We start from the raw sequence: 23945 nt of genomic DNA on the forward strand, positions 1-23945 counted from the left end.
TATTTTATGAACAGAGATTAAGCAACACCTGCTGACTTCAGAGGAAACTGATAAATCCTAATGAATGAACTATATTGAAAGAAAAAGGAAATCATCAAAATTTTGCTGAAAAAGCCTCGAGAGATTATGATGAATATAACAATTAGCCAAATGGATGGTAAGAGAAGATTACTGCTAGATAAGCTCTGGATGATACTTGGTCAGGAATTTAATGTGTGTGTCTCCCCCTATCTCTGAAAGATATGAGAACATTCTGTGAACTTCACTTTAAAAATTCTGTGAGCTTCAGTATGGGAAACCTATCTTGCAAAGATCCCCAGACATTACATATTTCTTACATTTCTTAATACAGTATTATGATCTACATGTGGATATCATGCTTTTTCTGAGTCAAAAATGCATAATATGTGAAGGGGTCTGACCTTTACCAATAATTTTCTGTTGTTAAGAAAAATGAATGAAGGGACAAGCCCAAGAGGAGAGCTGGTGATCTGAACTAAAAGAGGTACGCAATAGTAAAGTTTGGGGAAAGCTTAGGTAATATTTGGTACTACAGATCTCATCCATTATTCAGTGGTATAAAGTATTACAGGTGTGGACAGGTGGTGAATTTTGATAGCTGGATTAAAATTAACTGAGAAAGATTTCTAGATTCCCTCCTCCACCTCCCCAGGATGGATTTTTTTATCACTAATGTACAAGTTTGTCAAGTATTTCAGGAGACTTGTCCTCCATTTTCCCAGTAAGTACACAATTTGTTCTGTAAACTGTCTAGAGGGGTTTTTGGATTTCGTGAGTGATTTTTGGGGTGTGGGTGGGTTGGTTAGGTGATATGTAAATATAATAGACAGACACACAGTCCTTCAGAGGCATTCAGAAGACGATGAGCCGGGTCTCATGATCCGTGAGACTTGGTTTGGGGCGGTGAGTGGGGAGGGAGTCCTGGGCGGAGGGAGTCCTGGGCGGCTGGAGTCCTGGGAGTCCTGGGCGGCTGGAGTCCTGGGCAGGGAGGGAGTCCTGAGCGCGCAGGGCATACTGGGGAGACCCCTGGAGCTGGGAGGCGGCTTTTCACCTCCCCTCCGAGGGTCTACTCATGAGTAGCCACAGCTACTCATGATTAGATAGCCCGGGTTTGCAGAACGCTCACTCCACAAACCTGGGCTAAGGGGAGGGCTACTTGAGCGGGTTACCCAACATGAGTGGGATACACCTCCGAGCCCGGTGGTCTACACAATCAACAAAAATCAGGCTAGGCTCTCCTAGCCCGATTTTTGTTGATCATGGGAATAGCCCCTATGTATGCTTCCAGTTCCCTATTTCAGCAATGGATGCCTCATCCTGCTTAACTTGTGTTCCTGGGTTTGCTGACCCAAACAGAAGTTCTGATCATCTATTATTCTCTAGCCCCACAACCAACATTTTATAACTGCTTCCCTTGTAAACTCAAAACAATCTCACGCTGATTTAACTAAAACTTTATTCAGAAGCAACTCCATTTTCTCCTTCTCCTTTCCCTCCCTTTTCTTTCTGACTCCACCCCCACACCCTCTGCAGGATCTCCAGTGGGACAAACATCCAAACAACAAAACACAAAGATTACTAGATAGAATACAACACATCTCTCCCCTTTATAACAACCAGAATTGAATTGGTTTAGAATTTAGTGACAACGTCTTGAAGTCTTTTAGGTGGTCTCCAGTCACACACACTTCTCCTAAGGTCTGGGTTCTTTGGCACAGGAGCTGTTTGTGATCTTTCTTCTGGTACCAAGGATTGCCCATCACTTTGATCAGCCTCATCTGTGAGGTCAAAACCAGAGGCAAGATCAAATTTCTCTCCAGTTCCTCTCTGGAGATCAGACTCCCTTCCCTCTTGTGCATGCTGGGAAGTCTCATTTTTCATAAAACCAATAGGACAAAATATCCTCAGATTTTGATTATTTGCTTTGATCCAGAATATCGGGAACATCTCTTTCTCACTTTATAAGGCAACCATACATGAACCATTTCCCCCACCTGAAACGTTTGTTGTTTTGCACCCCATTTCCAATCACATACAATTAATATTTTGGTTGCTTTTCTGTTACCCAATCTGAATCTCTGAATCCTCAGAGTGAGAGGGCATGGAAAGCCCTATCAGTTGTTGCCACTGGGTAGGTTTCATGGTAGCTTTGCATTCTCTCCGCAGTTCAAAAGGAGATTTTCCTAGAAATAATTTGAAAAGCAAATAGTTTCACAGATTGCCTCTTTCAAGGGTTATTGTTGCACAATAGCCATTTGTAAACTTCCCTTCCCTAACCTGTTAATTCTTTCCACTAAGTCATTCCCTTAAGAATGGTACAAGGAAATAGTATTGTGTTTTATGCCATGGTTATGCAAATATTGCTCCATTTCAAATGAGGTAAGCTTTGTCCCATTGTCAGTCACTAGTTCTTTAGGAAGACGTAAAAGCTCTTCTCACAATCCATGAGAAGAGCTTCTCCCGGGTCTGCGGGGAGAGCGGGCTTAGCCTGCTCTCCCCACAGACGATCCTGCCCAGAGCCCTGGGCAGCTGGATCGGCCACCCACACGGTTGCCAGCTCAGTCATGGAGCCAGCGGGGGTGGCAGGGACCAGGGGCTGGCTGGCCCCTGGAAGTTCCAGGACACCCCATGCAACCGCGCAGGGCATGCTGGAGAGACCCCCGAGCCAGGGAGGCTGCTTGCAGCCTCCCAGTCGGGGGTCTACTCATGTATTGCTGTGCACTGCGGCGACACACGAGCAACAAAATGAGGTTAACAGAGCATTCGCTCCGTTAACCTCATTTAAGGGGAGGGTGTTTTGGGAGCACCGGGCTCGCCCGGTGTTTCCCACGATCAACAGAAAGAGGGCTAAGATGCCTTAGCCTGCTTTCCATTGATTGTGGAAATAGCCTCATTCTCATGCAAAAACTGCAGCCATTAACTGGATCACCTTGTTCGCAGTAATGCAGAAGTTGTACTTGCAGAAGTTTCAAGGGAATAAAACTTCTGGCCACCTCAAATAGTAATCCACTATCACTATGACAAATCTTAGTTTTGTGGGTTGGTTATCAAAAGGTCCCAGTATATCCAGAGCAATTTTCCCCCAGGGACTATTTGGATACTCTACCGGAGTCAAGGGAGTGGAAAAGGTTTTCTGCAATTTGTCAGATACAAGCCATAGAGTGCCTGATTACATTTTCAATGTATTTGTCCATAGTACATGGCCACCAGAAACCTTCTCTGATTTGCTTTTTAGTTAAAGTCATGCCCAGTTGAATTTGTGGGCAATCTTGATCACTTTAGCTTGTAAGGAGGTTGGCACCACCAAATGAGGAGGAGAGCTGGTCTTGCGGTAACAAGCATGAATTGTTCCCTTGGTTAAACAGGTTCCACCCTGGTTTGCATTTGGATGGGAGATTACATGTGAGCACTGTAAGATATTCCCTTTGGGGGTAGGGGCTGCTCTGGGAAGAACACATGCATGCTTGCATGGAGAAGGTCTCAAGTTTCCTCCCTGACATCTCAAAGATAGGGCTGAGAGAACTCCTGCCTGTAACTCTGGAGAAGCAGCTGCCAGTCTGTGTAGGCAATACTGACTTAGATGGGCCAATGGTCTGACTTGGGATATGGCAGCTTCCTCTGATCAGTCCTCAGCATCAGCTCATGAGAAGGAACAGCTCACTGAGGCTATTCTCACGATCGGCTAAAATCAGGCTAGGGGAGCCTAGCCCGATTTTAGCAGACCGTGAGAACAACTGGGCTCACAGGCGAGCCCAGTGGCCTCACAGCGGGTAACCCACTTCTGCAGCCCTCCCCTTAGCCCAGGTTAGTGGAGTGAGTGCTCTGCTAACCAGGGTTTCTGGATTGTGTGTTGCCGCAGCAACTCATGAGGAGACCCCAGACTGGGAGACTAAAAAGCAGCCTCCTGGCTCGGGGGTCTCTCCAGCATGCTCTGCGCACTCGCGGCCCCCAAACAGCCAAGCCCCCACTGGCTCTGTGACGAAGCCCTCTGGAGGCGGGTCCTACCGATCGTGACACCCACCTCAAAATGTGCATGTATGGTTGATGATGTTCAGGTGCCTTGTCTTTACACCTTGTTTTTGCATGACCATCCATTAGTTATGTAAGGTTTAAGTTCAGTAAACATTTGATCAGCACTGAGGGCCACTTTCCACTCAGGATACATTATCACTCCATGAGTGGATAAAGCTATTTGTGCAATTACTACTTCTTCATCCTTGTCTTCTGGGATCTCCTCTTGGTCTGGTAGTGGAAGTCCAGATTAACAATCTGCAGTTGTATACCAAATACCTGGCAGATGTTCCACCTGGAAATCAAAGTCCATAAGTCTGGTGATCCATTTGGCTATTCTTGAGGTCTTTTGATTTGATCCCCAGATAGAAAATAAAGTAGACAGGGGTTTATGGTCTGACCATAAATTGAATTTTCTGTACCACAAGTAATTCCTTCAGCGCCTCACCACCCAGTAACATGCTAGAGCTTCTTTTTCAATGACAGAAAATATCTTCTCTGATGCAATAAGTACTCTGGAAGCAAAGGCAACTGTAACATCTCTGTCCCCTTTTTGCTGAGTCAAGACAGCACCCAAATCATATTCAGAAGCATCAGTAGTTAAGACACTGCACCTGTTGGTGTCCAAAGAAGTGAGTAAGGCTTTCAGCAATGGCCGATTTGAAAGTCTGAAATCGAGCCTTGAAATACGCATCCCTGTAAAATGCTACAGTTTGGTGTTAAAAAAAAAAAAAGATGCAATGAAGGAACTTTTGACTCAAATTGTCTAACAATTTTAGAATAATTTTATGTGAATGGCACAGAGGCCATTCACACAAACAAAAACTGTGTCCTATCCGGGTTTGGGAGCCTAGGTTTTCCTCCTACCTTACTTCCACACAACTGAAAACTGGGAGCATACACAGCTGCCAAAGCTGGGTAGAACACAATGAGGTCATTTACATGACGGGGCGGGTGGGCAGCGGGTGGGCAGGGGTGAAGGCTGGTGGAACTCACCTTCCCCCAGATGAGTGCTGGATTGTTGCTGGGAGCATGGACTGCACTCCCAGATTATCTACACCGTGTGCTGCAGCGCGGAGCTTCAGAGGTCAGGATAATGTGTCTCAGCCTCCGGATATCCCACAATGCACCATGTGACATGTGCAATGCATTGGGGGATTCCCCCAGGAGATGGGCGCTCTAGGTGCCTGTCTCGGAGTCCACTGGGGCTGAACATAACCCCAGCAAAAACATGATCCTGGAGCCCGGGTTAAGGGCTTGCTTGATCCCTTAACCCCAGCTAAGAGCTGGGTTTAAAAGCAGAGCTAGGTGGCACAGTTCTCATGCGCAGCCTAACCCAGGTTGAGCTTCCCTAGCCTGGGTTGGGGTGTGTGTGAGAATAGCCTCAGTTTTTGATTGTGTGGATGTCCTCGCAGAGCCTTAACAATGATCACAGTGCATCCTTGTTGTGTGGTTCTGGTGCTTCCCAAATAGTTTTCACCAAGTCTGGTTGGGATGTATGCCACTCTGAGATATTGTGTGCATTGTCGGAATTTGCCTAAGATTTCTGTCAGTTTAGCATCATGCTCCTCAACTGTTTTGCCATATACTAAAATGTCATCCTGAAAGTAAGTGATGCCATCTGTAGTCCCGCACACGGCAATACTGAAGCTGCAGAAGCTAATCCAGCCTTTTGAATTGAAAAATACCCTCTGGGGTAATGAAGGCTGTCTATTTTTGAGAACTTTTGAGCAGGGGGATTTGATGATAGGCCAAAGACGAGTCCAATGTTATGAACATGGAGGCCTCTTTCAGAGTAAGCAGCATTTCATTGATATTGGGTAATGGATGGCAATCCACTACCATGTTGGTGTTCACATCTCTTAAATCCAATGTGGAGAAGCAGGCTCTGAGTCTGTCACACTTAAATCAGTGTCAGGAAGTGGTTCATCTGACTCCTCCTTATCATATAGTTAATCGGTAATGGGGTGGACAGCAGACTTGCAAACCTTAGCAAAGTATCCTCTTTTCTTGCATCACTTTTGAGTGACCTTCTGTGCAGGACAGTGAGCAAAATTGGCTTTATGGGCTCCACATTGATAACATTGGTAGCTTTTCCCTTCTTGTGCTGCAACTTTCTGGGGCAGTGAGAAAGATTGGGATTGGAAGAATTTAGACTGAACAGTCTGGATTTCAGGAGGTTGGTTTTGGGGTACCAAAGCACATTGAAGAGCTTTTCCCACCATCCTAGCCATCTCTATAACTTTATCCAAGGTATGTTTCCCTTCCAGAAGCAGTTTTTCACACAGTTTAGAACAGTTTGTTTTCATAAGAATCTCATCCCTGATCATTTCATCAGTAAAGTTGGCCAACCCACAGGTTACACAAGGCATGGAATGTTTTGACATATTGATCGATAGATTCACCAGGCAGTTGGATTCTAGAATAGAATTTGTAATGTTCAGCAATTGCATTCAAAGTAGAACTGAAATGATCATCTAAGGCTTGAAGAGCAGCTTCATAGGGGTTGGTATCCCCTTCCAGATTGGCAGGAAAGAGCAAATGATTATATATTATTTGGTCTTCAGGGGCCCTGCAGTGAAGCAATATAGCCTTCTGCTTTGTTGGGAGTAAAATCAGGGGTCTATCTAGTGAGGAGATAATTGCAGAAACAGGACCTCCATTGTTTCCAGGGAAGAGCAGGTTCTCCTGGGGTGGAGAAGAAAAAAGTTGTGATCTGTGCTGCAGTGGGCATCCAGTGAGCAACAGAGTTCAGGATTGATAAGGGAAAAGTACCTTCAGGGATTGTTCAGGCCAGGAAGCTTGAGAAACAATCAACGGCAACAACACTAGGATGCAGCAGTTCAGGAATGTAGGCCCTGTCATGCCGTGAAAGGAAGATGCAGAAAATTTCACAAGTTATGCAAGCTAACATGCACCGCTGGTTCAAAATCTTGTCTCCAAATGTTCTATAACTGCTTCTCTTGTAAACACAAATCAATCTTATGCAGGTTTATCTAAAAGTTTATTCAGTTTAAAGGTTTATGTACTCCTTCTCCTTCCCCTCCCTTTTCTTTCTGACTCCCCTCTCCCCCGCCCTACAGGATCCCATGGGGACAAACTTCCAAACAGCAAAACACAAAAGGTTACTAGTTAGAATACATCACAGCCCCCTTATGGTTATGTGAAAAGCCCTGGTATTTTACTTTCAGGAAATTACCTAGCACTTACATTACTATTCCAGTTATCTGCTGGAGATAATCTCCTCGTTTCTGATTCTGATGCTGAGGTTACCTACTGTGTGGCTAAATTTTGTGCCACTGCTTGTAATATCAGGAAACAAATGATCAAACCTTATGTTATGTAAGGTATATGTATTATTCTGGTGGTGGGTTGGTAGTCCTATTCGGTAGTATTCGTTATTATTTAACATTGGAGTATTTTAAATAATACTGCCTGTGACTGTTGATTACTGTAATTGCTGACTGGCCATGGACCATAATGGAGGAGCAGGAGGAGGAGGAGGAGGAGGAGTAAAAACTGAAGAAAGAATAATGGCTGACAACCAGAGCAAGGTAACACCAGTGCATCAAGAAGAGCAGACTAATAGCACTTCCAGTCTAACTGCACCGATGCACCAGGGAAGTTTTTTTTAATTACCTCCCATTCCCCAGGAAGTCCTCTGTGCCACCCAAAAATATATCCCTGAGGGCTGCCTGGGGACATTTTCAAGTGGCACAGAAGGCTTCCTGGAGAAGAGGAAGTCATAAAAAATTGAACCTGCACTGGTACACTGGTGCAATTAGTCTAGAAGTGCTGTCAGTCTGCTCTTCCCATTGCATTGAATGTCAGCCAATATAATCCCACCTTTGTGTAGAAATATACAGAAATAGATCTCTACAATACAGAAATAGATCTCTACAGAAATAGATACAGAAATAGATCTCTACAATATGGAGATCCCTTCTGTCCTATGATCCTGTGAGATGGCAAATCAGTTAAGGTGCAGATAGGCACATTCTAAAACTCTGGGGAGAATACTCACTGAATTTAACAACTTAACAACTTAACAACTGCTCTGTATGCAATTTTGATGAATTATGGAAAGTAATATTGGTGATAGGCAAGCTTCTTTCAGCTCTGTTTGGAATCAGCTTGGTAATTGCAAGCTTTCTCAGTAACGATTCAGAAAAAAATGAATCTACTTTCCAAGTCGCCTCTCATGGTTTGTAATGATTATAACAAGCATGCTGATGGTGCTATGTACATGCACATTATTTTATTGCTCCCAGGGAATTTTAGTTTGCCTGGATTGGACATTCCCCCAGTTGATTTGTTCATGTAGCACAGTAGTGTTTTGTAACTACATGGTCCTTTAAAACGTTCACATATAATCTCATAGCAATTGACAAGAATTTCATTGAGTAATGAGTTAGCATTATGGAACTTTGATGCATGTACATACAAAACAGCTGGCTTTGGACACTTGATCTGCCAAACACTGACTGCAAGTGCACAACATCTCATTCAAAACACCAAGTCAGAGAAGATCTTTTGGCGGGGGGGCGGGGGAATAACTGAGTTCATAGTACCACTGAGCATTACAAACCAGACACATCTCTACACCAGCTTAGGTAATCAGAATCTTTAGCATCATCACTAACTACTATGGATGTTTAATAGCTCACTGACAGATCTTCAAAGTAATGATGGATGAACTGCCCTTGACTTGATTCAGAATTTGGTTTGGCAAAAAAAAAAGGCATTTTCAAAAAATGTTGAAAATAGCTTTTTTATTTCTGAGATAAAATCCAAATTAAGAGATTCTGTCATGTTCCTGATTCTTTCATCTGAAATGCAATGGGTCCAATGCCTTCCCACCTACACGTTATCGCCAACCCCCATGAAACCCTCCTGCTACCACCTGCAAAGCCTCTCCCCCTCCTTCCTTAGCAGTTAGAACACTGAATTCCAATCCTGAATTTGCACCATCAATACTCACAAATCAGACAAAGCGGGACTCTTGCTCTGTTATCTAGAACCCGGAACCTGTTATTTCCTGCTGCGTTCTGACTCCTCAAAGTCAGAATATTGAATTGCTGGGTAGGATATAATGATTCAATTTATTTTATATGAAGAGATATAAAATAAATTGAAGTTTTCATTGTTTAGTGGTTTTGTTTGGAATTATATACTTATTTATTTGTTTGTTTGTTTATTTAATTTATATACCGCCCTTCCAAAATGGCTCAAGGCGGTTTACAGTTAAAACAAACCACTAAAAACAGTAAAGAGCTAAAACAAATTAAAAACAATATAACAACTAACAATTTAAGAACATTTTAAAACAATTAAACCATTACAGTAATTAAAAAAACCCAAACCAGGTTTTAAATTTTAAAATAAACCAGATTTTAAAACCCCCAAAATTTAGGATACTGAGTAAGCTTGGGTGAAGAGATGGGTTTTCAGGTGTTTTTTGAAAATTGCCAGAGATGGGGAGGATCGTATCTCAGCAGGGAGAGCATTCCACAATCTCGGGGCAGCGACCAAGAAGGCCCCATCTCTGTGTAGCAACCAAACGAGTTGGCGGTAACTGGAGATGGATCTCCTCAGATGACCTCAATGGGCAGTGGAGCTTGTAATGAAGAAGACAATCTCTTAGATACCCAGGGCCTAAGCCGTTTAGGGCTTTGTAAGTTATAACTAGCACTTTGTATTTTGTCCGGAAACCTATTGGCAGCCAGTGTAACTCCATCAGTAAAGGAGTAACATGGTCTCTCCAAGATGACCCAGAGACCAACCTGGCTGCAGCATTCTGAACCAACTGAAGTTTCTGGACTATATACAAAGGCAGCCCCACGTACAGCACATTACAAAAGTCCAGTCTGGAGGTTACCAACAGATGTACCACAGTTTTGAGGTCATTGATCTCGAGAAACGGGTGCAGCTGGCGTATCAGCTGGAGCTGATAGAAAGCAGCCCTGACCACCGCCTCGACCTGAGAAACCTGTGAGAGGTGTGAATCCAGAAGTACTCCCAGACTGCGAACCTGTTCCTTTTGGGGAAGTGTGACCCCATCTAGAACAGGCAGACTGTACACTGATACAAGAACGCTTTAAGATAGTCAGTGGGATATTATGAATTAGAGGACAATGAAATATGATCTTCTTTAAGCTATTACATATGATCAAATTCCAACTTTTAAATATTGATTTGAGTGTTTATTTTTATATATATATATTCTATAATATATTGTATATATCTATCTATTTATTTATCTTAGACGTACCCATTGCTAATCCCATGTGTGGCAGCTCTCGTAAGAGTTCTTGACCAGCTGCCGGATAGGATTAGTGACAGGGACGGGGGGCAATAGGGATGCCAGCTGGCGGCTGGAAGAGGAGGTGGGCCAGGCCAGCCAGCAGGAACAAGAGGCAGCAGCAGGCGGCCTGGCTGCCAGGAGGAGAAGGGAGCAGGAGGCAAAGGCAGTGGCCGGCCAATCTGGCCTGGCCAGCAGGAGTTGGCGGCCACTACCGGGAGTGGGTGGGCAGGCGGGAGATGGTGGCAGGCTGGCTTTCGATCCAGCCCACCAGCCAGAAACTGCGGGGTGGGGGTGAGAAGTGGGTGTTGGGGAGAGGAAGCGATCCAGCTGCCCGGCCTGCCAGAAAGTGGGGGGATAAGAAGTGGGCAGGGGTGAGGAAGTGGGCCAGCCTGCCGTCCCACCAACCCACCAGAAACCACGGGGTGGGGGCGAGAAGTGGGGGGAGGGGGAGAAGAAGCCAGCCGGCCGGCACATCAGAAAGTGGAGGGGAGAAGCGGGCGGAGGGCGAGAAGTCGCTGGCCGGCCAGAAAGCCGGGCATGCCAGGGGGGAGGAAAAAGTGGAGGAGGGTTGGCTGGCTGGAGATGTGGATACTCTGCACCCGGCCCAGCTAGTTATGTATATTTCAGATATAATATGCCAAACATCACAAGTTGGGCAAATTGTTAGCAAATGTTTGAATATTCAGATAATATCCACTGAAATTCAACGTATGTTAACACTACACATAATCAATTTTTGAGGTGTCAGCATCCACCCAAGCTTGGACCCTGAGGAGGCCTGCTCAGGAATGAGGACAAGTGAGTCCTGGTCCCAAGGACCTGGCTGCACAGGGCCTCTCTCTCAGTGGACTTACCCAAGAAGAGGGAATAACCAGATCAGATGCCTGCCTCAGGTTGAGGCCAGTCTGAGCTCCGGGAAGGGGTAGGACCCTTGGCTCCCATACAAACCTCTCATTCAGTGCCTGACCTTTGCTGGTGCAACAGCTCCAGATAGAGCTCCTCACAGAAGTAGCTCTGGCTCCAGCCACAACCTTTGCCAGGCTCCCAGCTGTGGGACCCCCTTTCCCGCCTCATGAATGGGCTGTGACCATTGTTCCTTCTAAGGTGTGCACACAAGCCTGCACTCACAAGGTTTTGGATGTCCACTGAGCTAATTTTAGATCCTGCTCAGGTTGGATCAGGAAGGCCCCACTCTGATTGCATGTGTGCATGCACTGTCTTGATACCCCCGCCCAGAACAAAACTCATTCCGCAAACAGATGGAAAAAAATTAGAAAGAGCACTGTCTGTGACCCCAAGTCATGATCTGACCTTGCTGCTCCATTCTGGCCCTCCTTGCTTTCTACTGGACCCAGGCATAGAGATTAGATCTATGCTAAACCCAGGCAAACCTGTTCCAACTCTGATATTGAACTACTCAGCAGCATTGCAACTTCAGATTTCTTTTTGCACTGTGCTGCACTTTTGTTCTTTATGCACTGTTAGGAACATAGGAAGCTGCCATATACTGAGTCAGACCATTGGTCTATCTAGCTCAGTATTGTCTTCACAGACTGGCAGCGGCTTCTTCAAGGTTGCAGGCAGGAATCTCTCTCAGCCCTAACTTGGAGAAGCCAGGGAGGAAACTTGGAACCTTCTGCTCTTCCCAGAGCGGCTTCATCCCCTGAGGGGAATATCTTGCAGTACTCACTCATCAAGTCTCCCATTCATATGCAACCAGGGCAGACCCTGCTTAGCTATGGGGACAAGTCATGCTTGCTACCACAAGACCAGCTCTCCTTCCACTGTTCTTTTTGCATGGTGCTTATCACAATTTCCTTTTGCACTGTGGTTTGATCAATGCACACATGTCCTGGTGCATTTAGAGGCACTCCTACCCCTGGACATCAGGGCCGAAGTCCAGGTCGTCCACACCCACTGTGGGCCTCCAAATCCTCTTTAGCTTGTCCTGGGTGGTGTGGTTTGTGCCCTCAAGAACCTATGTGTTAAAAAATGATGCTTAACTTGCAACGGGGGGAGGGCTCCAAAGACCTTTAGGTCCAGGCTCCAAAATACCTACGTGTACCTCTGGGTGCACTTTGGTGATGTGCAAAAGATATTTATAAAAGACATGGACTGAAAACTGGGGTAGGTGACACCTGCACAGAATTTGAAGTGTGGGCATGAAAAACAGAAGACTGGTGGATTGTGAATGCATGGGTGGCATTTGAAATAAGATCAAGTAATTTGGAGAAAATCAAAGGAGAAATGTGGTTTGGGGAAATACTGTACGCATCCCGAGTAGTGCTACTTTAGTACCAGAACAAGATTATGGTCTTCAAGTTTCCTTCTGCGAAAACTATTATTTGTTTAACTTATTGACCTTTTAAAATTCAGGTGTTTAAGGGCAATGGAAAACAAAATCTCAAAGGATTAATAGTGTTAGAAATGGTATCAGGTAGATGAAGGTCATCTGCAAAATGAGCCTAGGTTCATTGTTCCTCCACCCCCATCTCCATAAACTCAACAGGAAGGATTGGATGTGAGATATAGAATCTCATTTGTTTTACAATATATCATAGTTTATGGGATGCCCTTAAGATCAATGGCAACTATAGGAGAAAGTGGAGCCTATCTTATAAATATGACCTAGCAATACAAGTTCAGAAGCATTAGTGTCAGGCTTAGATCAGATGTAAGTTAAACAAACTTTAAAGAAACACCGAAGATAAAAATGCCCATGGAATGATCAAAGCTGTTTCTTGACAAACACTCATGAAAGGATGGGGTTGTTCACATTAATGTGTTGATTTAGATATACTTAAAGACCAGGAGATATGGGAATTGCTCCAATCAGGTGTGTTTGATCTGAGATTCACAGAATAGCAACTGTAGGATTTATAAATCACTATTTAAAATAGAGCTTCTTGTTTTATATCTAGGCACTTTGGCCTAAGATCTCATCATGAATTTCCTTGTTTAGGTGTACACCTAAGATGTTTTAAGCACAACACCTAAAAATGTAGCATGAGAGTGAGACAAACACATTTGCATATACATGTGTCATATAGGCACACTTCTCGGAATATGGGGCATATGGGGCTTACCTTCTCCCCAGAGAATAGATGGAATATTGCTGGGGAGTGTGGACTGCTGTCCCAGATGATCCATGTTGTGTGGTGCAGCATCACATCAATGATGTGGGATATCTGGAGGCCAGGACATATTGTCCTGGCCTCCAGAGCTCCATGCTGCACCACACAGCATGGATCATCTGGGACAGCAGTCCACACTCCCCAGCAATATTCCATCTATTCTCTGGGGAGAAGGTGAGCAATATTCCATCTATTCTCTGGGGAGAAGGTAAGCAATATTCCATCTATTCTCTGGGGAGAAGGTGAGTTTGACCAGTCTTCCCCCTCTCCAACCTGGCCTCCTGGCCCCCTGCCTGCCCGGTTGTGTGAATGGCCCCAATGAATTCTGAAATTTAGGAAAATACTGCATTAAGATTTGCTACAGATCCTTTCCAAGTGTATGTTCAGTGGCAAACCTGGTTTGTCCTGTGTTATACATCAAACTATAGTAATTAAATCTGCAGCATTGGAAACTTGGTTCCTCTATTGATACTTACCTCCCAGTTCCCTCACTTCAAGGTCTGCTGCTCACCATTCTGGCAACTTTGTGCGCCTTTCTCAAGCAAGCACATTCACACCCTTCCTCCCCTCTCCACACTACTACTGACGAATGTGTTCTTTTTTCTGTTATACGCCCATCTGCAAACATAGTTATCCAGTCTAAGCTCATCAGTGGGAACACAGGGAAGTATAGTAACTGCTGTTGCATTCTATCTGGACTGCAATCAGCCAGCACTGATGAGGGTCTGTTCATCAAGCATCTGGAGAGGTAAGGGTCAGGTCCTGCTTCCCATCACATACATCTTTACATTTTTTTAAAATTTAGACAAAAGTTCCAACCACCAGTTTTTGCAAGTATATACTCTTATTTGCTTGAGTGGTTAGCGTGCTCTTTATATTATGATATTCTCAAGTCCTGTTGGAATGTGTGTGTCTTCCAGAGAGCTTAAAACCACTTTTTAATAATTACAATGGAATGTAGTACATCTGAAGTTTCATATAGACAATGGAATGTGAGATTTCAATGAGGATATAAGTGCACATCCTTTTCACTGTTTCATGCTACTAGGTCATGCACACAACACAAGGGTCCTGTCTAACAATTCCTGGCTTGGAACTATTGAAGGATTTCTCCCTGTCTTTTCAAATGGTCTCTACTCATTTTACTTAAATGAAACATGACCATGTGCAGGGAGCTTAATCATAGAGTTTTATTTCTGGAAACTTTATGTGCCTGCTTTATTGGAGAGCTATAGAATTCCCTGCATCAAATGTTGAAAATCATGAGTCAGGATTATAAAGTAAAGTTGAGCTTTCATTAAGAAAGTCGTCCCCCCCCCGAGACTATCTGTTATTCCAACCTAGAAATTTCCACCCTTTGTAGGAAGTGTGGCTCTCTTGTTCTGAACAGCAAAAGAGCAAATTGCCTTATCAGAGACGTAGGTTTTGGGCGGAATAAAAAATATGTAAAATGAATGAAATGAATGAATGAATTATCTGATTTATATTACAGAAGAAGGGGGAAATCAGGAGTTGATGAACTGGGGTGGTGAATCTTCTGGGGTTGTGGGCAGTGTTCCCTCTAACAGGGATTCCCAGATGTAGTTTACGACAACTCCCAGAATCCCCAAGCAAAAGCCATTGCAGACGGGGATTCTGGGAGTTGTAGTCAACAACATCTGGAAATCCCTGTTAGAGGGAACACTGGTGGTGGGAATTGCTGCTAAAAACAGAGGTAGTTCTGCTGGGCTCTCATTTATTTCTGCTATCTCCACTGACTTTTTGGGTTGGTGGGTACATGCTACCAGAGCAGAACTATGCATTGTGTCTGACCTGGGTTGCCATTGAAAATGTCAGTCCTAAGCTGGGTCTTCCACCTTCCTTGTAATGCAATAGAATTACTTAAACCACACTACGACACCGCCACGTCAAGCTTTTCCTCACCCTTGTCAGCTAGTGATATGAAACAAGGGTGATAACGCCCAGAAGCTGTTCTCATAAGCAGCTTACCCAGGCTTAAGCAGCCACTTGTGAGAACTGCCGGAATATGTGCGGATCCTGGGGGTGCTGTAGTGCTAAACCAGGCCTGCTCAACTTTGGCCCTGCTGCAGATGTGGGCCTACAACTCTCGTAATCCCTGGCTATTGGCCACTGTGGCTGGGGATTGTGGGAGTTGTAGTCCAAAAACAGCTGGGGGGGGGCAAAGTTGAGCAGGCCTGTGCTAAACAGCGTCAAAGCCCGGCCCTTAACCTGTCTCCTGGGATCATGTGTCAGCACAAGCTACTTGCAGCTCATGCTGATACAGAGACCAGTGCCTAGAGTGCCCATCCACTGGGTTAATCCCCTAGTGCATGGAGCTTGTCGTGTGGTGCACTGTGGGATTCTTGGAGGTTGAGATAATGAGTCCCAGCCTCTATTTATCTGTGCTGCCAGGAGCAGTGTGGATAATCCCAGCCGTGTTGGTCGTGTGGGCACACGGCTTGCATGAAGCAGGAGCTCAGAGTGGTCATCTGGGAGAAGGTAGGTTGAACCCTGCCTTTCCTCCCCACCTGCCCAGCCATGCACACAATTGTGTGAAGAGCCCCACAGAGGTTAAAAACTGTGTTCTATCCAGGTTTGGGAGCTGTGTGTGCTCCCAATTTTCGATTGTGTGGAAGCAAGATAATAGGAAAACCTGGGCAGAAGTGATTGTGTGGAAGCAAGGTAGGAGGAAAAGCTACCCAGGTTTTCTTCCTACCTTGCTTCCACACAATCACTTCTGCCCAGCTTTTCCTCCTACCTTGCTTCCACACAACTGAAATTGGGAGCACACACAGCTCCCAAACCTGGGTGGAATGCAGTTTTTGGTTGTGTGAATGACCTCAATGTGATGATACCATAACAAGGGATAAGTGATCCTGCACATTATAGAACAGAACATGATGTAGCACTGCTGTTTTCAGCAGCAGCTCCGTGTCAGGCAGAACACCCTGACTAAATAAACAAACTTGCAACCTTTCCTTCTCTTTCAAGACAAACCATGTAAAAGTATTGCTCCCGCTTAATAAAGCTTCGTGTTTGTATATGTAAAGCAGGACAGGAACTGATTAGTCACTCCGAATAGCCGCAGTTGGCTCCTACTTCACCTCATTCAGGAAGCATTTGAAGCTCTGGCGGTATACCACATCCTTTTTTGCGAGATGACTAAGGAGCGCATCTGGATTTACAAATTCATTTTCACCCTGTACATTTTTTTGTATTACTCTGCTGTCATGCTTAATATATATTGGAAATTACTTAGTCCCATAGTATTTGATTTGCAGGAAGAAGACAAAGCATGATATTCTTTGAGTCCATAAATGGCAGAACGTGGAGAGGGGGAGTTAATTCTTTGTAAAGCTATATAACATGTTCCACATCCATTGCAGCTGTTGATAGATTTTATTACATTTTTTCCAGTTAAGGGCCTTATTGCATCTGCAGACAAGATTTATTATATTTGGTTTTACTACTTCTAAGGTTCAGGATATTTTCACATTTGTTGCTGGCTTATTTAATCTATGATCAGTAAGTCTAGATCACAAGCTTGCTTGCAAGGAATGATTATGAATAATTTCACCTGTTGTTAATGACCTCAGCAGTCAATTTTGATTGTGATGGTTCCTAATACTTCCCAATGTTCTGCAGGTGCTTCTTATTAAATTTGTAGGAGGTTTAAGCAGGAAAAATGTACTGAAGCACACTAGAATAGGCATTCAGTGCAAACAGCTGGTTACAGAAGAAAATAAAGGAATGGATCTAGCTTAGGAGTCCCACGTGTAGCTTTCGAGTTTGACACAATTTGGGCTTTCATTCACCTATATTTTCAACGGCATCTTTGGCATAGCTGTTCTAAACTAGCAGTTATATGAGTCACTGAATTATTTTGTCTTAAACCTGGTTGTTATTACAATGCAGCAGCAAATACCTTATGGCAGGGGTGGCCAACCTGAGGTTCTCCAACTGTTGTTGGACTACAACTCCCATCACCCCCAGTCACAATTTATTACAGCTGGGGATGATGGGAGTTGTAGTCCAACAACAGCTGGAGAGCCCCTGCCTTCAGTGGCACACTTACCCCTGGACTTTGGGGCCAAAGTCCAGGGCCTCCACACCCCTTGGGGCCCCCAAAATCCTCTTTAGTCTGTCCTGGGCAGTGTGGTCGCCACTGGCCCACACTGCCCTGGGCAGCTGAGTGTGATTATGACCTGTGCCGGGTGCTTTAGATGGGAGAGTGGGGAAGAAATATGTGGGATAAGAATAGGGGGGTGATGCTTAACTCATGGGGGGGGGGATCCAGAAAGGGAGGGCTTCAAAGGCCTTGGGGTTCAGGCTCCAAAATTACCTAGGTGCACCTCTGCCTGCCTTACGGCTCTACAAAAAGAAGTATATATTGGTACAGTACCATCAGTGAACATGACACTCTACTGTATATCAGGCAGTTCAGGGTAGCAGAGTTTAGAAGAGCCCCTGCTCTTCTAATATATAGCAGGAAATAAAGATAGAAAGAAGCAAGCATTTATTGACCATTTCATTCAAAGATTTTAAAATTTCATTGAAAATGTTTGCATATAAGCATGCAAGACTCTCTTCTTCAGAATTTGGGAAGCTGAAATTTCAGGCTGAAAGTAACAATATACAATTGAGCCAGGGATGCAAAAGAAATAGTGCTGCTCATCCAGTCCCCAATGAACTTGATGAATGCATCTAACAATGGCGATAGAAATGTCTCCATTCTCACATGGAGATTCTAGTCACCTCCTGCACCAAAGCCCTTTACAGATAAGTTGTATCTGTGAAAAACAAGCACATGGTGTTGCAGTAGCAGGCTGTACCACAACCTACGAATATGAATATTTGTCATATTCATATGTGTCATCACAGTGGCAGGCTGTACCCTAATCTACGTGCATTCTCTTCTTCACCACTGTGCTAATGCCAGCTTTCACACATTCTCTCTCTCTCCCTCTCCCTCTCTTCTTTCTGCTGCTGTCTCTCCCTTCCAAGCACCAAACTTACTCAGAGACAAAACAGCAGACACGTTTGGTGCATGATGGTGGGGAAGAGAGAGAGATCTGGAGCAAAGAGGAGAGGCTAACCCTATTGGTGTGCTAACCCTATTGGACAAGATGAAGATTTATGGAAACCCTAGTGAGTGCCAAAAGGGGGAATACCAAGGTTGGAGTAAGCCCTGGTACAAAATGTGAAGATGGGCCCCTTCTACCTGCCTCACTTTCTTTTTCAGAGAGGCAAAAGAGAGATCAGAAAACACGCTATCGCCCAACCAGCAGGCCCAGGGAAATTTGTCCCCCCACCCCCCCACACACACACCTTGTTCAAATGTAGCTACGACCCTACTGCCCAAGTAGGGATGTGCACGAACCGGTTCGGAGGCCATTTTAGAGGCCTCCGAACCAGTTCGAATGCCAGGGCCGGTTCAAAGTTCGAAGGCCTTGGTCTTGGCACTTTAAGGGTGGGGGGGAGGGTGCACTCCCCACTCCTGCCACATTTCCCCCCTCGGTGTCATTTATTTCCAAAAACCTTCAGGGTGGCAGCATACCTCCCTGCCGCCCCTTTGCCCTCATCGGCCAGAAGTGGCCAGAAGTACCGGGCACGCATGTGCCTGTTGTGTGTGCACGCATGCACGGCAGATGAGCATGCACACGTATGCAACAGGTGCATGCATACCCGGTACTTCCAGCGACTTCCAGCTAATGTGGGCAATGGGGCGGCAGGGAGGTACATTGCCGCACCGAAGGTTTTTGGAAATAAATGATGCTGGTGGGGGAAATGCGGTGGGAGAGAGTAAGTGCACCCTCCCCCCACACTTAAAGTGCCAAGCCCACCACTTCCGGACTGCCTGGCCGCAGTTCTGTGCAAATCCCTACTGCCAAGCATGCCTGGGAGTTATTCACACATGGCTTCATGCTTCAGGATAAATGTTGAGTGAAGCCACTTTGAACTACACTTGTGGCATTGAGGGAAGCAGCGCCTCCCCTCTGCTCTTGGGTTTTGTTTTGAAACAAGTTCACATGGCATGTGTCTGTGTTTTCCTTCTAGCCAATGGGGGGGGGGACGACTTCCAAAAGAGTGATAGCTGCATTTCTAAAGAAAGCATCCCTCTTATCATGCTAATGATTCTACATCAGTGCTTCTCCCCATTTTCAGAAAAAGCAGCTTAAAACCAGAATTTTAAAAATTAGGAAATACGTTGAGAAGCTAGAATTCACATCACAAAGTCTAATTTGTGTGTGGAGTGGTTCCAAGAATCTCGAAGGGACTTTGGGATAAGTTTGGCTGGTGTGTGAATGCACACACTCTCTTCTGAAGGAGATTTGGGGTGGAAGCCCTGTGTGTAAAGCCTCCTGGTAGGTTGTGTTTGCTTTGTAGGCTACAGCTTGTGCAGGCCTGTGTTATACTAATGCAGGCCTTCACTTTTTGTTTTACACTAATGATCAGAACAGAAAATAGGGCATGAAAAGCTCTCAGAGAGTCATTCCCCTAAATTATATTGAGAGATGCGCTCCAAAGCCAACTTCTTGATTAATATAACTCAGGATAATTAAATGTTTGCTGAAACAACTATTCTTCCGCCATAGTTCTTTCACACTGATTGTTTCTGTTGGCATGAACTTGTGTTTTCCAGTTACATGTGCTTCAACAAAGCATAACACAATTTACATCTGAAAAGGTCAAAACCTCAGTGTTGCAGAGTGAATTAATCAGTGACCAGCCACTGCCAGAGCTGTGTGTGGGTCCTGATCGTGTGGTTAGAATGCTTTTCTAAGAACAGGAATGAGCAATGCATTACAACGGGGATGTCAAACTGCTGGCCCGCAGGTGGAATCCAGCCCATGAAGCTCCATTTTCCAGCCCCCGAGCAGGTGAGTATCAACTCTGGCCATCGTGTTTCCTTCTGCCTGCCCTGCAGTGAGTTGAAATGGCAGCATTGCTCCCAACTTACTGCAGAGCTTACTGGTTTGTTTGCTCGTTCATTTATTCTTTCCTGCCAGCCGCTGTCACCAGCATTTTTCTCTCCCTCCACCCCACACTCGGAAGCATTTCTCCTTCCCCCCACACTGCCATGTTCCTCCCAGGAAGATGGGGGAGGAACACAGCTGAGGAATGTTCAGCTGTGGGACAATGGGCCTGCAGTTCCACTCCCCACTCCCACCCTGCTCTTCCATCCAAATTTGGAGCAGGGAGCCTGCAGTCAGCGAGACCGTAGAGAGGAAGAGGAACTGGCTGTGCAGGTTTTCTTCTTGCATGAAGGACAGCCCACAGAGCCAATCATGGCTGGAGCTTTTTCAGCCTGCAGTTCCAAATTCAGGGAATGCAGCCTGCAGTTCCAATTTCAGATGCAATGCAGGCTGCATTGAACCTCGGGCTGGGGCAACAAAACTCACTACAACCCAAGGGTTCAAATAGGAGTTCCAGAGAGAAAACCTTGGGTCGCTCACATCGCAGAACCAGAGTTGCACACATTCAGATGTAACAACTTGGCAACTTGGTAACAACTTGGCAAACTCTGGCCTTTTAAATACTGGTTCTGCATTATGCGGCCAAGGTTTTAGGACTGGGAGTTTCACTTTTCTTATATTTTGTTCAAAGAGGACTACTGAATTCAGATCACACCTGACTTCAAGCAATTGTCCACTTTACCAAATCTATCTGATTGCTCTGGTTGGCACTTTTTCTCCTTCCAGAAACTTTGTGCTTGTATACAACCACAAACAGGTAAACATTCAATAGACATTTTCTCCATCCACATATCACCATCCAGAGAAAAGCTGTACCAGCTGAATTATGGTTTATCACACAGCTGTTAAAATGGCAGAACCTCCATTTTTTAAAGGTTGGCATTGGTATAATCAAAGATAATGATTACTGATTACTAAATGCAAATACAAGTCAACAGTCCCAACACCACTTACCCCTAATTGACTTATTTGATTGTGGTTTGGGATATTCATAATATGAATGATGTAAAGAATCCCGAGACTAATCTGAGTGACTTTGACCACTTCCAAATTCTTTTTATAAAGTAGCTGAACCTAAGGGGGTAAACATGTTTCATGCTAGCCTCTAATTATTCGATGGTACCCTGTTTGAGAATGGGGGAAAAATCATAACACTTTTCCCCCAACTTTTTGCAAATCCATCTTCCAGATAAAACTTAACCTTAATGAGGTTAAGTGTTCCAAGAGGTTTCATTTCCCAGTCCCCTGTACTATGTTTTAAAACTGCAGTTTATTCTTTGACATATTTGAGGAGTGGGGTATATTAAACTCCTATTGCATTACATGGGAAACTGGAAGCAGTATGCACTTATTGTGCTAGGGATTAAAGATACCCCCCAAATGCTAATAATTTATTACTCTATACCTATAGATTAAATACGTGCAGTGGGGATTTGACTTGATTAACAAGCCAGAGGTTGCCGGTTCGAATCCCCTCTGGTATGTTTCCCACACTATGGAAAACAACTATATTGGGCAGCAGCAATATAGGAAGATGCTGAAATGCATCATCTCAAACTGCGCAGGAGGAGGAGGAGGCAAAGGTAAACCCCTGTATTCTTCCAAAGACAACCACAGGGCTCTAAGGCTGCCAGGAGTCGAAACCGACTCGATGGCTCATTTTACTTTACTTTACTCTTTATTCCTATAGAAATTTAAATCAGAACCTGGTTCCAGTGGAAATAGCTCTGCACAACTGCGTGGAAGCTGTTTTAAATCTCCCCCCGCCAAGCTGCTCTGTCACACAACACAATCAGGGCTCCCTTTCACATTGCATAGCCCCAGTGGGTCTCTAATGCTGGCGTTCCACTGCACAGGATGTCAGCCCCAGTTCCATCTTCCTACACAAAATGAATGAATAAATGAATTAACATTCCTCATCCTACCTCAGAATGCAAGTCACTTATGGGAGGTTCATGTCACAGATGGGAGGTCCCCTAGCTAAACATAGGTTATTTCTATTTCCCCCCTCAGAATGGTCAGTATACATCTCTCATTTTGTACTTAGGTAATTTACTCACCATTTTTTCTTTGCTTGCCACATAGTTCAGAAACTGAATCCAGGTAGTGAGGGCATCTTTGGGTTTGGACATTGCCATTGAGAGATTTAACCAGTGAGTAATTTTTACCTGGGTGCAGTGCTCCCTCTAACAGGGATTCCCAGATGTTGTTGACTACAACACCCATAATCCCCAGCCAAAGGTCACTGCAGCTGGGCATGCTAGGAGTTGTTGTCAACAACATCTGGGAATCCCTGTTAGAGGGAACAGTGCCAAGATGATATGTGAGTTGCCATCTTTTAACCTGCCAAATTATAGACAGTTCTACCACTCAGTTGATAGATGGAACTAAACAAGATATACAGTACATCAGGGGCCTTACTACAACCACAGCAGAATCATGAATATCTTTGTATTAAAATGTTTAATTGTTTTTCCTATGCAATGGGGGTTATTAGTGCTGTCCTGAATTTTTGTGAAGCTCAATTTTGCCATTTCAGAGTTGCAAAAATCTTCGCAAAAAACCCTTGCCTATGATTCGTTCATCTACCTGCTATTCATACATCTTCTCAGCCATTGTTACTGCACTCTGTTGCTGCTTGGATGGTAAAAAGGACTTGTCTAAGACAAAGAGAAGTGGAGAGAGATAAAATTACCAAACATAAACTGGAAAAAGAGGGGTTGAACCTTATGCATTTTTATCTCTTCCTCTTCCTCGCAGGATTACATAATAAAACATAGAGTCATATCATACAATATTCCATAGAGTATTCAAGAACATCAAACTAATGTAATCAAAACTCTAATATATAGAACATGTCATCTTTAAGAATTAAAAAAACAATAACCACATCAAAACGTATCTGTATATACTTGTAGGTGTAACATAAGGAGCTAATATTAAGTTAGAAAACTTGTTTCCATTGTTAAAACATAGCAAATACTCATTTTCACTGAGATGCACATCCAAAGACACATCCCATTGAAAATAATGCAATGTAGAGGAACAATTTCCACATCTAGGAGAAGGCTTTCCAACATATATACTGGGCCCAAGCTGTTCTGTATGAGTGATGAGACACATTCACCCAGTGATGGTATTAAGATTTGTATCTGTGTATAGTGCATCCCACTCTCATTGTCAGCTTCCAGGTATTTTGGTAGGTAACACCAGTTCTCTTAATGAGGAAACATCTCCCTTTTGCCTTTAATAAGGCAAACAATATATTTTCATTCTGTGGGCTAAGTTTAAATGTTTACTGGCTCTCTGCAGTCCTCTGTTTAACAGAACTTCTACAGCCTAATGGAAGTATTTTTCAATTTGAAATCTAATCATGCTATGTATTTTCGAATCTACCACCAATGTTTCACCTCACAGATCATTAGACATGGAGAAAGAATAAATTAGCCAATCATCACAAGCTCTATTCAGTTTTAATGGCCCATGGAAAGTCACTGA

General features: G+C 44.4%; 1 long non-coding RNA gene across 4 annotated transcripts in view; it reads right to left on the minus strand.

Annotated features, from left to right (window-relative positions):
• Window positions 1-22949: 22949 nt before the first annotated feature.
• LOC128325833 (uncharacterized) overlaps window positions 22950-23945 on the minus strand; it is a 40486-nt gene continuing 39490 nt past the window's right edge. For all 4 annotated transcript variants that reach the window (XR_008307664.1, XR_008307662.1, XR_008307663.1 and 1 more), the window contains one exon: window positions 22950-23107. This is a non-coding gene — a long non-coding RNA (uncharacterized LOC128325833). The remainder of the gene's footprint in view (window positions 23108-23945) is intronic.

Source organism: Hemicordylus capensis, chromosome 5, assembly GCF_027244095.1.
Source record: "Hemicordylus capensis ecotype Gifberg chromosome 5, rHemCap1.1.pri, whole genome shotgun sequence".
Classification (NCBI taxonomy): domain Eukaryota; kingdom Metazoa; phylum Chordata; class Lepidosauria; order Squamata; family Cordylidae; genus Hemicordylus; species Hemicordylus capensis.